The following is a 16,316-nucleotide window of genomic DNA, read 5'->3' as shown; positions in this document are numbered from 1 at the left end:
AAGCCTGTAAATATTTGACAATAGGTACCAAATACCACGTGAAACCATACAGGAGTTGCCTGATAAGAACGCTCATGGGGCAGCAAGTACCAGGGAACTTCATTGTGAAATGAAAGAAGTTGAGAGGAAACCAACATTTCTAGGATTGTTCTACTCCCCTTTCTGCTTAGAAGAACCAATCACAAACGGGCCAAGTGCCAAGCAAACGATAACTAAAGAAACACAACAGATGAATATTAGCAGAGCAACACTGTTATGAAAGAAAAGTGAACATCCACTATTTGTTTGTTGGCTCATAGGGTTGCCTTTAAAAGGAAGTCCTGGTTTGAAGGATTAGATCCAGTTTCCAGAGCCAGGAAATATATACCAGACACAGCGCACCCATGAGACTGTCAAAAAGAATCAGAGCCCCTCCGAACTGGGAAAAGGCACTTCTCTTGGTGGCAGAAAGACTTATCTTGCTCAGTGGCATGTCAATGTTACCACGTACCATAGAGTCTCACATTCTACAGATGAAAGACATTATCCCACCCAGGAAGATAGCAGTTACTCCCCCAAATAAATCAGAAGATGTCATTCTCATATGGACACCATTTGTGGAGTGTTTATATGAAAACTATGAAATTTAATAGGCTGGAGAAAATAATAACATAAAAAAAGCATTTTTTAAAAAAAGCAAGTAGGAAAAATAATACAAAAAGTTTATAGTTGCCTCCAAGACCTTAGGAATGCCATCATTTCTCAAACTGTGTTCCTAGGAGCACCAGAATTGAGCAAGAGGGTCTTAGAAGAAAATGTTCCAGGGTCCAATTAGCTCAGAATAGTCTGTGCTCTACAGTCTACAGTGGTGAATGACACATTAAGGACTTTGAAAGTCCTAGCCTGAAAATTAAAAAGAAACCCTTGTTTTGTTTTGTTTCATCCCAACTTTCCCCAAATGTATATGAGCCTATAGCAATTTTACTTAGGACTTCTCTTAAACTCATTACAGTCTATTACATAGTACTATGATTTTCTCTCTAGCTATCAAGCCCTGCTAATTGTTAAATGGAGTCAGGTAAGTCAAAATTAACAATACCTGCCCCCCCTTATTGGATGGGCCAAGATATTTCATAGGTATGAAAGTGTCTTGAGAGGCTAAGAATGCTTGCACAAATATATCTCGGGGGCCATGTTGCTTAAGGCTTACAGAGTGAGCCTGCCTTGACTGGCAAAGCTAATTAGTTGAATAAATCTATTCAGATGCCACTGTTGTTAGGTTTCCCTACAATCCAAGATTTTTTTCTTCCTAAACAAATTTGGAGCAGAACAAAAGATGATAAAAGTTGTGGCTTGATTAAAGGGGAAAACAACAAACTTTATCAGAAAGGTCTGTGACACATAACATTTTCCAGAAATGGCCACAGCTATATATTTCCAGTCCCACATGCTCTTCCAGAATATTGCCCTTCCCCTCCTCTTGAACCTAAGTTGGTTTGTGAGTGCTCCAACCAATCAAGATGGCAGAATCAGTGCCGAGTGACTTTCCATTAAAAGGATGCAGTTTTTGCCTCCTTCTCTCTTTTATTGGGGGTGAGAGTGGGATGCTCATTCGGGGAAAAGCTGCCACCATGATGGGAGGAAGCCCAGACTAGCTCATGAGGAAAATCCACAGGAGGAGACCCATAAAGAGAGGAGCTGATTCCCCATCCCCTTGCTGACTGCCAGCATCAACCACGAAGCCCTCAGATGGTCCCAGCCCACACAGGCCACCACCTTTGACACCTAATGGAAGAGATCTGAGATATCTCTGCTGAACCCTCCCCAAATTGAAGATTCATGAGCAAAATGCAGTTTGCCATTGTCCAAGCCACTAAATTGAGGAGCAATTGTTATGCAGCCATCAGCATGGGAATAGGGTTCATAAAAGGAAATGTCCAAGAGTGCTGCTGGCTCCTGGCCTAGATTGATTGGGGCTCAAACAATGTCATCAAAGATCTAGCTTTCCCCTCTCTGTCTCTTGGTCCAGCTCTTCTTCTTCTTGATGCTTTCAGATAATCCCTACCCTTCTGGAGATGAGAAAGCTGGAGTAGCGACTCAGATCTTTCCAGATTCAATGCAGTGTGGAGAGGGCAATCTCCTCCATCCCAGGAATCCCAACAAAAGCTTCACACTACTTTCCTCTCTGTGATGAGGTCAGGTATCCATCTCTGACCCAATCATGGAACCAGGGAAATGACTGGCCAGACCTGATTCACAAGTCCACTGCATTGGGGAAGGGAGGAGAGAATGTAGCTCTGAGAAAACTACAGAGACTGAGATTTAGGATTTAGGGTGAGATGAGTTCCCAAACAAAAATCAAAGGTTACTGCTGGTAAAAGATTACTTGAATAGGAAACAACCAAAAGACAAGTACATTGTTAAAAAGAAATTAAAAACGGATACTAGGGACACTTCCCTGGTGGCGCAATGGTTAAGAATCCACCTGCCAACACAGGCGACACGGGTTCAAGCCCTGGTCCAGGAAGATCCCACATGCCACTGAGCAACTAAGCCCGTGTGCCACAACTACTGAGCCTGCGCTCTAGAGCCCACATGCCATAACTACGGAAGCCCGTGCACCTAGATCCTGTGCTCTGCAACAAGAGAAGCCACTGCAATGAGAAGCCTGCCCACCACAACAAAGAGTAGCTCCCGCTCGCTGCAACTAGAGAAAGCCTGTGTGCAGCAACGAAGACCCAACGCTGACAAAAATAAATTTAAAAAAAGATACTAATTATAAGTACCACTCTAAAAAAATAAAAGTGACTACTGAGTGCTTAATTTTCAAAAAGCAGAGTTCTAAGTGCTTTACACGTATTAATTCATTAAAGCCCTCACAACTCCTAGGAGACAAATACTGTTAATATTACCATTTTACAAAAAAAAGAAAACAAAAGCATGAAGTAATTGGCCAGGTCTGCGTGGTTGGCAAATAGCAGAGCTGGAGTTCAAACCAAGGTTTTCTGGCTCCAGAGGCAGCATTTAGTCACCATGCTAGAATGACTGGTAATAGTTTTAGTAGAAGCTAGGGACAAAGAAATGAACAAATGGGGTGTCTAATCGAAAAAACCTTTTTGGAGGACAAAAATATGTAACTACCTAATTGCAACTTCACGTGCGCATTTCCCTAAGAAAAGTGAAATGCATCAAGTGCTTTGAGGGCTCGGAAGAGGCAGTAATACCTACACCTGGGGCAGAGGGTGCTGAAAAATGCCCCAGAGGAGGTCACACTGTGTTGCCCATGAAATAAAAATGGGACTTTGCCTTAGGAAGGGTAGAAGAGGGAGGGGTATTCCAGGCAGGACAGACATTCCAGGAGAGGAAAGATGATGTGTTTTTCGAAAAACTATCCAGAGTTATTCATCCTTTCAAAATGTATTTGTTGAGCACCTACTAGGTACCAGGCACACGTACAGGGACTTAGGCTACGTCAGTAAACTCAACAGATAAGGATCCCTGTCCCTGTGGCACTTATGTGCTGTCAACATATCATGGATGCTGCCCTTGCTTCAGCAAGAAGACTGAACAGCCACCTCTTCATGTCCTTTCATGCGGGCTGGGATGGCCCCCTCGTCCAAGAGAGCTAGCTGTGGCGTGTTCTATATTTCCCTAGATTCCCCAAAGAAGAGAAAGGCCAACTTTGATCTAAGCTTTTCCTATCTGCAGAGAGCCAGAAAACAACCCAGAAGTCCTGGTAAGGGGCAAAGAAACACAAATCTTTCCCCTTTGGCTAATATGCTGGCCCAGGCTGATACAAGCACGGAGCAGGCTCCAGTGGGAGGGAAGGCAATGGGGCTCCATCCCTCGCCAGTGGCTCAGAGGTCCAAACTTGGAGAGGATGGGTATGAATCATGCAGGGAAGAGGACAGCATTTTAGTTTTCAGTAAATGACAAACTTTATTAGAGGAAAGGAAAGAAGCAGACACATCCGTTCTTTCCCATAGTTCCTCACGAGGCAGGCAGAGCTCAGTGAAAGACGGGCTGAGGGAAGAACAAACATCCCTTTCCCAGAGATAATTGAAGTGGTCTGTACTATTTTATTAGGGGAAAAAAAAAATCTTCCCTCCCAACCGGCATCCTCAAAATTGTGTACTGAATATTTCCAAGGAAAAGTCACACTACACAATGTGAGGTTTAAAGATAATTATTTTTGTCATGTCTTCTGGAATCTGCGTTCTGCGATTTGAGTCAAAACTTGAGTCCCAAAAAAAGAAAACTATGTCTACTGGCTTTTTCTCCCTGAACCCTGAACAGTTACACTCGATGCTCTTTGTTTTTAAAAAATCCTTACCCATCACACAGTAATCTCACCATTCGTTCATTCAACAAATTTGTTTTTAGCCCCTGCTATTGTCAGGTACTGTTCTGGGCAAGGAAGTTATAGGATGGATGAGACAGATTTAACCCTTGTCCTGGCGGAGCTTAGTCTAGCTCATGACTTGTGTCTGTGATAAGGGTAAGGGAAGTGCGCTTGGGAGAAGAGGGAAGAGATCTGGAGTACTTCACATCCAGAGTTTCCCATAGGACTGCCACATGGCAGAGGCTGGCACTAACCTCCTCCCTCAGGCTTGCAATTTGGTCACATTCCTACTCTATCAAGTTGGCAAAAAAAAAAAGCCATTTAAATGTTATTTTATCAGAGCCCGTCCTGTGGGGGTCAGGAGACATGAGCACCTATGAGGGCAGCAGGCCCAGACCCACTCCTCCATTAAGATGGCTCTACGGCCTTGTTAGCTTAGCCCCCAGACCCAAGATCTGGATGGCCCGCCTTCATCATTTGTTAGCCATGTGACCTTGGACAAGTTACTTAACTCATAACACGTGACACTAAGTCTTATTCCTAATATCATGCCAATTTTACTCATGAGAATACTGAAGGGTGGAGAGGTTAATTTGCGTAAGGTGTGCCTGCCCAGTGGTATCCAGCATATAAGCTCTTCAGTGTTGGAAGATCACCTCTAGACACCTGGAAATCATTTGCTTAACAACTATTTACGAATGCCTACTACACCTGGTACTGTGTGAGGCACCGTGGATGTAAAAGCAATGCAGGGCTTTGCAAGGGGGATCCCTGTTCTCAGGCAGCTCATGTGATTCACCTGGAAACGTGGAATTACAAAAAGGGTAAAAGTCACTATTTTTAGTGAGTGGTTCATTTCCTGGGTTTGGTGATGTCTTCTAGGTGATGTTTCTTTACTATTCTGATTAGGGGTGTCATGACACCGGGCTCTGCAGCCAATGGAGGCCCCAGCCCCAGGGTCTGAGAATGGGAGTGACTCTCAAGTGGTTTCTCCATAGATGGCCCATGGAAGGATGGGGTGCTGTCATGGCAATGCAGGGTCAGCGATCGGAGGGCTTTCCTCTTCTTGCCACTGAAAAGCCCCCCCTCCCTCACTCTTGCTATGAGCATGGAGGTCTCTGTATCTAAGGATGTGTAAGTACATTGTTGTTTGGACTGAGATTCCCTCCAGAGGGAGACAAGGGAGCCTGTGGTGTCTTCAGGGGAGACCTTCTGACAAACTCCCTCCCATACAACTGACAAATGTCATATCTCACTCCTAGGACCCTTGGATCATAGAATCTGTGAACTACCCTCAATCCAGCAAACCCAACTTTGCAAAGGAAGCAGGGCTGGAGGCAGGGGGTCTGCTGTCTATCCCCTTGATTGACAGAGCAGGTGCTTGGCAAATGTGTAATAAATGAAGGACAGTAATGAATTCCTATCTCTGAGCTCAAGATGATTTGAGAAAAAATGACTGGCAACATGGAATACTAGGTATCAGGAAACAGAATTAGAAAAAGTGTGGGACATCTTTAAATATAGCTTTTGGGCACTGAATCCTGCCAGCTACTGCCCCCACCTCTAATATGGATGAACATTATAATTAACAGACGTCAGATTTTGAGCACTTTGCATGAGCCAGACATTCCTCATACTTCACCTAACTTAATCCAATTTAAGACATCATCTAATATATACACTACCAAATATACAATAGATAGCTAGTGGGAAGCAGCCAAATAGCACAGGGAGATCAGCTCGGTGCTTTGTGACCACCTAGAGGGGTGGGATAGGGAGGGTGGGAGGGAGGGAGGGAGATGCAAGAGGGAAGAGATATGGGGACATATGTATACGTATAGCTGATTCACTTTGCTGTAAAGCAGAAACTAACACACCATTGTAAAGTGATTATACTCCAATAAAGATGTTAAAAAAAAACAAAACATCGTCTAACGTAATTCTCACCCTCCCCCACCCCATAAACACACAGACATTATCACCTCCATTTTACAGATGAAGGAACCAAGACTGACAGCAGTTAGATAACTTGCCTGACGTCTCAGAGCTAAAGTGTGAGCTGAGTCAAGGCTGGCTTGATTGTACAGTCCAAGCTCTTAGCCACCACCTGATACCGCCGAGGCACCAGAAACAAAGTGAAGGTGAATGACAAGCTTGTAGGAAAGCAGTCACAGAAAGGGAGACCAGGTTTTCAAGAGGCAAGGATTGAGCTGGAAGGGAAGCCACACAGCTGAAATGAGGAGGCGTCTCAAGCAGCCGGGGCTGGTGTTTGAGTGGAAGGAAAATGAGAAGGCATCATTGCAGAGGCCCTAGTCAAGCATCTGATCGACCAGCAAGGTCTGACGTAGCATTTCTCTTTGCCCAGGGCTGTGCTGGGCCCTTCAGAAAAGCTGCCCCCCGGGGCCTGTCCTCACAGGCCTGCACACCTTACAAAATAGTTGAGAAGAGGGCTCAGAGCAGGAGCTGGAAGACCTGGGCTCTCGTTTTACCTCTATCTCTACTTGCTGCACAAGCCCAAGGAGGTACTTCCCACAAGCCCCCAGACCCTTTGGCTTTGAAGGTCCGTGGGGTTTAATTTTGGGAGCCCTACAGGACTGGGGGAAACGGTCTTCACTCTTAAAGGACTCGCGCAAAATCTCACACGCACCGGGACCAGGGTAAAAGCAGTAATTTGATAGGAGCCTGAGTCAGACCTACCTGCTGGTCTTGGAGAGCCTCCTGGAGAGGCGGCGGAGGCTGTGGCTCGCCCTGGGGGCGTAGGCACTGGTGTCAGACATGTTGGGGGCCGTTCACCTGCGTGAACACTGCTGCCGCTGGTGGCTGGTATCTTGGCTCCTAGACACCAAGGCCTAGCACCACCACCGAACAGCCTGCAGGCACCAGAGCTGGGACACCTCAGGCCAAACACTTAAGTGGGTGAGGACATGGCCCCACCCACCAGCAAACAGGCTAAAAACTAAAGAGCCCACAGCTGCCTCTGGACTCGCCCCTAACATGGGCCCAGCCCACCAGAGAGCCAAGACCCAGCTCCACCCACCAGTGGGCGGACACCCGCCCCTCCCACCAGGAAGCCTGCACAAGCCTCTAGGCCAGCCTCACTCATCAGGGGGACAGACTCCAGAAACAAGAAAAATAAGATGCGCAACCCAGGCCAGAGCTACCCTGGGACCAGCTGGGCCCTGGTCCTACCCACTGGCAGGCCAACACGACCTTCGGGACACCCCGGGCCCCATAGCCAACTGTGACATGAACCCTCCCGCCTCACACCTGGCAGTGATCTGACACCAGCTCTGGGATCCCTGGGCCCTGCAGCCAGACTCCAGGAACCGGCTCTGCCTGCCAGTCGTCCGGCACTAACCCCAGGACCTGGTTTCACCTGCCAGTGGGTGGGCAGCAGCCCCAGAGTCTTTGGGACCCTAAGTCTGCCCACCAGTGAGCGAGCACTAGCCCCGGGCCCCCCTAGGATCCAGCAACCAGCCACCTTGTGACCAGGCACCACTGCAGCAGCCAGCAGCCTCCGCACAAGGCAGGACCTGACGACCAACCAAACTAGGGGCTAACCAAGCCAACAAGACCAACCACGTAGCTTGCCATAAGAGAAGGACCCATGCAGCCCTCTTAGGAGGAACCCCTAGAGCACACAGCTTGGGTGATGAGAAGGGAGTGCACTGCTACGATGCACAGGACGCCTCCTACGGAGGACCACTTCTCCAAGGTCGAGAAACGTAACTAACCTACCACACAGATGAAAATACAAATAGCAACTTAGACAAAATGAGGCGGCACAGGAACATGTTCCAGATGAAGGAACAAGATGAAACCCCAGAGAAAGAACTAAGTGAAGTGGAGACAGGCAATCTACCTGAGAAAGAGTTCCCAGCAATGACTGTAAAGATGATCAAAGAGGAGAGGAGGATGGATGCACAGAGCGAGAAGTTAGAGGTTTTCAGCAAAGAGTTAGAAAATATAAAGAACAACCAAGAAGGTGCTTTGCCTCTGTGCCTTGGTTTCCTTATGAGCAAAAGGAAGAGTCTCGACATTCTATAACACTGTGACTCTATTACTAATATGAATGAAACTTCAGTAAATAAAAAAAAAATACATCACTTATAGAATTCAATACCTAAATTGCATAATTTCCCACAGCCTTCTCCCCAATACCTTCAACAGCTTCCAAAATAATCCAAGATTCTGCTGAAAGTCCTGCTAATACCAGAAGAACTAATATCAAAAAAGCTTCTCTCTTTCCCTGGTGCCACAACACCTTCCTGCCAAACAAAGGAACCATGGAGTATATAATTTTAATACAAGAATCACAGTGATGATCATAACAATGACTGCAGGCTTATTATGATCTGGTTTTGTTCTGAATGCATCACATCCATTAATTCATTAATCCTTTAGTGAGTGCAGTGACAGGATTCCACCTCTGTCTGATTCAAGAGCTCCCCACACCATATATATTTTTAAAATATCTTTATTGGAGTATAATTGCTTTACAATGGTGTGTTAGTTTCTTCTGCACAACAAAGTGAATCAGCCATATGCATACATATATCCCCATATCCCCTCCCTCTTGAGCCTCCCTCCCACCCTCCCTATCCCACCCCTCTAGGTGGTCACAAAGCACCGAGCTGATCTCCCTGTGCTATAGAGCAGCTTCCCACTAGCTATCCATTTTACATTTGGTAGTGTGTATATGTCAATGTTACTCTCTCACTTTGTCCCAGCTTCCCCTGCCCTCCCCGTGTCCTCAGCTCTGTTCTCTACATCTGCGTCTTTATTCCTGCCCTGCCACCAGGTTCATCAGTACTGTTTTTTTAGATTCCATATATGTGTGTTAGCATACGGTATTTGTTTTTCTCTTTCTGACTTACTTCACTCTGTAGGACAGACTCTAGGTCCATCCACCTCATTACAGATAACTCAGCTTCGTTCCTTTTTATGGCTGAGTAATATTCCATTGTATATATGTGCCACATCTTCTTTATCCATTCATCTGTTGATGGACACTTAGGTTGCTTCCATGTCCTGGCTATTGTAAATAGTGCTGCAATGAACATCCACACCATATTTGTAAAGGTGCAATCTGGAGTTGCCAGCACACCCTGCCTCATTATACTCCTTGTCTGCCATGCCCCAGTCACTATCCCAACCTCTTGCTTCTCTTAGTCCTATTAGGATGCTGAGTCTGGGGTAGAGTAAAAGGTGTAGGGATGAGGGCTTTGACTATCCCTTCTCTTGCTTAAAAAAATTCTTTGTCCTTCTTCCTAATGGAGAACTAAAAGTTTTCCCTTGAAAATGAATTATAGCACCATCTCTATAACAAAAGAAACACTTTGCACCAATCATACTATCTACTAATTCACAGGCACTGGAAAAAGAGTATATATGGAAAAAACTGGTTCTTGGTAAGAACATGTCTTAATTTTCAGAGAGGTAATTCTTGGCCAAAAGTAGAAATGGGGGTACTTCTGTGTCAGTAAGTGACCCCACTGAACTCACAGCAATCGTGCCATATGGAGAGTTTCAGTATGGCTCCTTCTGCAACATTTATCTCTTGGCATATCGTTTCTGGAATGCAGCTTGTTCTTAAAGAAAGAAAACTAGTTTTGGAGTCTTCACAGTTAGGTTCTTCCCCCTGCTGGGACCATTTGTCCACAACCTACTTGAGCTCTTGACTTCCTGTCCTAGGTCAGGAGGTAACTAACAGCTCAAACTTGATGTTCAGAGAACACACTGGCTCTGGGTATGAGGTTTGCTTCTGGTTACCTCACTCCAGAGGCTAAATGCCCAGTTCCAACGACTAGGTCTTACTTTAATACCACGTTCTTTTGGAACTGTGGCTATGTTCTAGTTTTGCTGGAGTGTCCTATTCCTGATTCTTGTGGCTGTTTCCACTCAGGGGGTCTACTTTCCTGTGGCTTTTCCTTTATTTCCCATTAGCAAACTCCACCTGTTTACCCACAGGAATATACAAACTCTTTCCTGGACCATCCTGGACACTATGCTGTTGGGATGCTCTGTTTCACCACCTGCCTGGACTTCCCACACTGGAAGGGGAGACAATCAAGTTAGAGGTCAAGGGCTTACCCACCTGCTCCGTCTTACTGCCTTGCGCACTACAGGGGATTAAATGAAGAGCAAGGAGAAAAGATAGGAAAACTTACCACTGAAATTAACGTGGACTAGAATCTGAGTCTAAGGAAGAGGCAAAAGTAGGAAGAAGAGATTTTATAGCTGCTACAACAAAGAAGGACAGTGAAAACCTTAATTAATTTTGCTATTCTACAGTACAGACAAAATTCTAAATGCACAAGTTATAAAATGAAAAGGCTAAGGTACTGTAATAGGTAAGGTAAGGTAACATTCAGGCAGGATGTTTTGGGGCACTAGACCTAAGCACAAAAAGAAAAACTCTTAGGCTGGAAATAAACGAAATCACTTCGTATTCATAATTCGTAGCTAAGAAAATACATCTGTGCTATTCCATCATTCAACAAAACTTTATAAAACACCTACAGTATATGAAGCCCTCTCTCAGGTTTTCTACTCAAATAAAACATAGATTTGTATAAAGATAATATAGAATAGTCCAATCAGAGACAAAGTACAACTGGGGAGTGGCAGAGAATGGCGTACAAACAGTAAGATATTAGAAATCTTAAAAATTCACTCTCTCTGCATTTATAAGGCACGTGTTGGTTTATTCAGCGACAGTTCCTTCCAGAACAGAAAAAAAAAACAAAAAACAGGTTCACCGTAATATCCATTGCGCTCATGTTTTTCAAAGCCACATTCTTGATGGATCCTTCATGTACCAAGTTATAGAAACTAAAATGCATATTTCTGCTGAAACGGAAAGTTCCTGATTGGTAAGTTGGTGCTGGCTTGCCTCTGATTTTAGTGAATGTCACATTCTTACTGTTTCAAGTTCTGACAGGCTCAGGCCTGGCTCAATCTGGAGAAATAAGGAGATTCAGTGCTGGGGATCTAAGACTGCTGTAGCCATAAACCAAGACGCTTCATACAGAGAGTTACAACTGGGAACAGATGGTGAGTATTTCACTAGGTACGGTGCAGCCCCACCACAGTCATTCTCTGCTCTCGTTTCTGGCGGTGAAAACCTGGCCCGGACTCTAATGGCTGGCTAATGAGCGTGATTAAAACCTGGTAATGACTCATCCTGGGAGAAAATGTCCAACCCCACAGAATACATTCTGCTTTATTATCTGTGAACTTTTCACTGATGGAGGCTGGAGATTGACGGCATTCCATTACACGGAGGATGAGAGGTTTGCTGGAAGTGGAAGGTGCCTTCAGATTGTCACGGCTTGTGATGCTCGTTGGCAGACAGGAGGGCCCCTCCCGGGGATGTGCAAAGGAGCACCCTTTTCTCCTCCTGAAAGCACCAGCCTGTGATCTGGCAAAAAGAGCAGTGGCTGAGTCTAAACAGAAATGCGTTGTTTTCTGCGTAGATCTGATTAACACCGTGCTGTCGAGTCTTTACGGTCAGGCCAGATTATATTACAGTCACGACAAGTAGTTAATGAATTTACATTGACTAATTCATACAACGCAAAAGATTTTTCTGTCAGGATTAATATCCACAATGTGCAGGACACTGTCTGATGTATGCCTCTGTTCCTTGCACCGATGTGACCCGTGGATGCTGTTTAATGTCCCATGATCAGAGCTAAATGACAGATGGGAGCTGGACACTGGGATTCAGGATTGTTTGGAGAATATTGTGAACAAATGCCAAAGATGATCTTAGTCTTATCTGATTAGACATCTGATATCTTGCTTCTTCTCCTCCACGAGCCCGGGCAAGCACCTTGGAGAATCCTCACAGGACCCATGACGTCTCTGGAAATGGCAGTATATTTTTCTTACTCTTAGCTGGCTCCCTACTGCTTGCTTTGACCCTTTGTTTCCTCAGCTGTGTCTACTCAGCATGATTCTGACCTCTTGTCATGTTTTGCCCTTAGGTACCTGTCATCCCACTATACCAAACATGACCTCACCAGCCCCTCTAAACTTCCTCAATTTGAGCCATAGCATCTTTCCACGAATTTGAGGCTTGTTGATGGCCATCACTTGATGCTCGTGGAAAGCCACTGTTATCCTCATCTGGGTGGTAAATACCAAACTCTAGTGGGCATGAGAATCTACTGGAGGACACATCAAGCATGCAACTCACCGCCCTATCCCTTGGGTCTGCATTGAGTCCCGTGAATCTGCTTGTATATGAATCAAGGAGCGAAAGCGATTCTGCACATTCGACAGAAGGTGTTCATGGTCAACATTTCCAGGATCAAGGCTGCCGCTTGTCAGGTCATCTCCAGCAGGTCCCTGTTCCTTGGCAGCAGTGTCTGCACTAAAAGATTTATTGACAGGGAGATGTGGGCAGATGCAGTCACAGTGGGATCAACACTCTGAGAATAGACTCCTCTCAGACCGTAAAAAATTCTGATCTTTTCTACAGCTTGATCTAAGCCTATGGAAATCAAAAGCTTTGGCCCCCACTGGATATCTTTACTCTCAAATTCTGGTTATTAAAGGTGGTAAAAATGTATTATATTGACTAAATGAAAGCCCCTTCTGGAGAGAATATCTGGGGGGGAGACCCCAGTGGGAAATTGACAGGGGAGAGAATAAGGGGAAGGGCTAATGGTCCTAGTGGCCGCAGCCTCCATGTGGTCATTTTAAACTCAATTAGCTGTAGTCCAAGGCGCACATGAAATTTACACAGGTCCAAGGAGTTTGGTTTTTACTCTATACAAATGGAAGCTGGAGTAAGAGTAAGAGAATTATCACTGTAGATTGGGGGTCATGATGGGTAGCTTGAATTAGGCCTACCAAGAGTCATAATTCTATGACATGTTAGGAGAGGTACTAACCTCTACTGAGGACCTGATAGGTGCTTTACAAGCATCCCTGCTTTTACTTTTTTATAAGAACCCTGTGTGGTGAATAAAACTGTTACCATTGCCCAGTTGAGGAAATTCAGGTTCAGAGAATCTAAGTAGCCTGCCCGAGATTACCCATGTAGCACTGGCAGAATCAGGATTCAAACTCAGCTGAGTCTGACCATCCCACTGTAAAACATTATGTCTTAAACATATTGTAGATGTTAATCTGACCCAAAGCTGTGGACACTTTCTGTCTGAAAGTCAGTGTTGCCACATTTTTTTTTTTTTTTTTTTTTTGCGGTATGCAGGCCTCTCACTGCTGTGGCCTCTCACTGTTATGGCTCCTCCCGTTGCGGAGCGCAGGCTCCAGACACACAGGCTCAGCGGCCATGGCTCACGGGCCCAGCTGCTCCGAGGCATGTGGGATCTTCCCGGACCGGGGCAGGAACCCACATCCCCTGCATTGGCAGGCGGACTCTCAACCACTGCGCCACCAGGGAAGCCCAGGGTTACCACTTTTAACTCTCGCCTTTGTGTCTTCTCTTCTCAGAATGGCACGGTATTTGTCAGGCCTCAGTTGGCTCCTCATGCTTGGCTACTGAGATGTGTCAGACAAGTATATTGTCATTACATTAGGTGATTATCAAAGACCAAGGTCTTCAGTGTCTTCTTCCAAGGAAATCTCAGCCCTGTAACTACATAATCACGTATATATTTATTATTAGAACCTCTAAAGGTTGGGTGGAGCAGGTGCTATTTTCCTCTCACATCATCCTATTTGCATCTCAGTTCAAATACCTCGTCCTCCATGAAGCCTTCTTGATTTTTATAATTGAAATCTGCTCCCTTTGCTCTCTGGCCTTTGTACATCATCATGTTCTATCACTGCAATTGCCTGGGTCCATATCCATCTCCCCTCTCCACACTGTACATGCCTAGAGGAAAAGAACTGAGTTTTGCTCATTTTTGTTCAAAGCCAATGTTAAGTAAATGTTGATTGAGTTCACAAATGGGGAATATAACTAAGTGGATTATTTCCCCAAGGCCTCATGCTTAATATGGGCCACGAAACCTTGGTCTTCCAGATTCTGAGAACTCAAATAATCTCAAACATGCCTTGTGAGGGTTGATCAAGAGCCCAGTGTTGGCAGAAATGCCAATGAGTAAGTCAGCGTCTCAGCCCCAGGCGACATGTCTTACCCAGCCTGGACCCAAAAGGACAGATCTGGGCAGCTGGGAAGTTGAATTCCCTTCTTATTTCTCTCTCCCCACAAAAGGCCCATTGTTGTTCAGTGAAACTAGTCAGTAGGCATCTTTTCTCTTATTTCACGCCAAGTCAGTGGCCCTGTGCCGGTCCTTCCACAGAAGGGGCCTGACCCACTGCAGCATTCCCACCCTGTCTTCTCTGAATTGCTCCCAACGGTCTCAATGGCATTTTCCACTTTCCAGGGTCTGAGCCATGGCCTGGAAGAGCCTTCAGGTTCACGTCAAAGGACTGTCCCAACTTGTGAGTCCCAGCCGTGGCGCTGGAGCACCACTGGGCTTCCAGGAAGGCTCATAAAGGAGCCAGTTGTAACATTCGCACTCCCTCGAAACACATTCCTTATGTCCCAGTTGGTTTTGGCTGAGGGGATGGTTGGCCAAAAACAAGGAGGCAGACACATTCCCAAAATCCAGCCCATGTGACCAGGGCACTGCAGGGAACTGGGTGGGGGAACCTCCCTTAAAGGCCTCCCCAGGCAACTTTCTCAAGCTCCTTGGCATCCCTGGCACAGTCACTCTTTAATGTCATTTTATTTTGACATTTTCTGATGTTTGTTTGCATGCTTGGGGCTGTTTCTCCCTGCTTTGAAAACTCTTTCTTGGAGCCAAGTTTTAGATTCTTTTTAGAGTGAAGAAATCGCTGTGCTCCTTCAAGCAGAGCTGTTGAAAGGTCTTGCTTGTCCAGTGAGTACCTTCTATGAGACGAGAAAAGCATATCAAAACACGATTTTTTTCTTTAGGCTTGGGGTGGCTGGAGAAAATGCTAGTTCTGGGTCTAACTTTGGAATCAGCCTTTCTACATTTACTCCTTTGACTTGAAGTTATTAAGCACTTATCTTTATATTTGGCATTGCGCTAGGTACCAAGGTGCTAGAAAGGAAAATGAAGTTCTTACTCTTTGGGAGAGTCCAGACAAATTGCAGAAGCAAAATCTTCACCCTAGAAACATGAGGACCATAACTGCCAAGCAATGAAGGTTACTCTACACATGAGTTCCTTACGTGGAATCCAGGAATTCCAGGGTCCATAAAGGAGATTCTGTATGAAAGAGTGCACATGTATGTGTGAGGTATTTACATGCACAGAAATGCACACATATATGCCTTTTTTTCTGGGGATGACAATCCATAGTTTACAGAGCATCTCCAAAGATCCCCAAAATAAATTCCACATGTTAGAAATAACTACCCTCTTGTATGTATGTTGAGCTCCATTCCCACATCTGGCTCTCCAGGTTAACATATGCCAAAGTAAACAAATTCATCTTGTCTTTTTTCTTATTTTTTACTCACCACCTTAGATTCAGACCAGAGATTGTATGTACCAAACTGCGCTTGCTCAAGCCTTATCAATCTGTATTTTTAAAAGGCAAATATTTAAGTGTGAAAAGACAATCTCTCTCTTTTAGGATATGGTTTTGTTAATAAGCATTTTTCCCCTCCCCCACAAAAAAACACCAAAAGACTGCAGTATCACTAGTAAAGTCCCTCTTTCCTGCCTTGCCCAGATTATGAAAATAACATTTTATTTCAAATCAGATAATACGTAATATACTACCTGTGCAACTGTGATGGTATTAGTCACAGATGACCATGACTGTATCTTAACTGAGTCCTTTGCCTAGAGAGAATGTGAGCTCCCCAAAGAAGGGAAAGAGTTACGTATGTCTTAAAATGATTTAGCATCCCAAATTTCTGGTTTGAAGAGAGCCAATATTCACTCTATTCATCATAACCCCCGGTCTTCCAGACTCCCCTGGCCATCTCTGGTGACAAGGCATGTAGTAACTTTGAAGACCTCCATGCTGGTCCAGGATG

General features: G+C 45.1%; 1 long non-coding RNA gene across 1 annotated transcript in view; it reads right to left on the bottom strand.

Annotated features, from left to right (window-relative positions):
* The window catches only part of LOC149747248 (uncharacterized), a 72,763-nt gene extending 64,415 nt beyond the window's left edge, over positions 1-8,348 (bottom strand). The window contains exon 1 of the long non-coding RNA XR_016388079.1: positions 7,019-8,348. This is a non-coding gene — a long non-coding RNA (uncharacterized LOC149747248). The remainder of the gene's footprint in view (positions 1-7,018) is intronic.
* Positions 8,349-16,316: the final 7,968 nt, after the last annotated feature.

This window comes from Delphinapterus leucas, chromosome 16 (assembly GCF_059928025.1).
Source record: "Delphinapterus leucas isolate spDelLeu-1000000601 "Yukka" chromosome 16, BTC_Dleu_Yukka2, whole genome shotgun sequence".
Classification (NCBI taxonomy): domain Eukaryota; kingdom Metazoa; phylum Chordata; class Mammalia; order Artiodactyla; family Monodontidae; genus Delphinapterus; species Delphinapterus leucas.
This window is presented reverse-complemented; position numbering and strand designations above follow the sequence as displayed.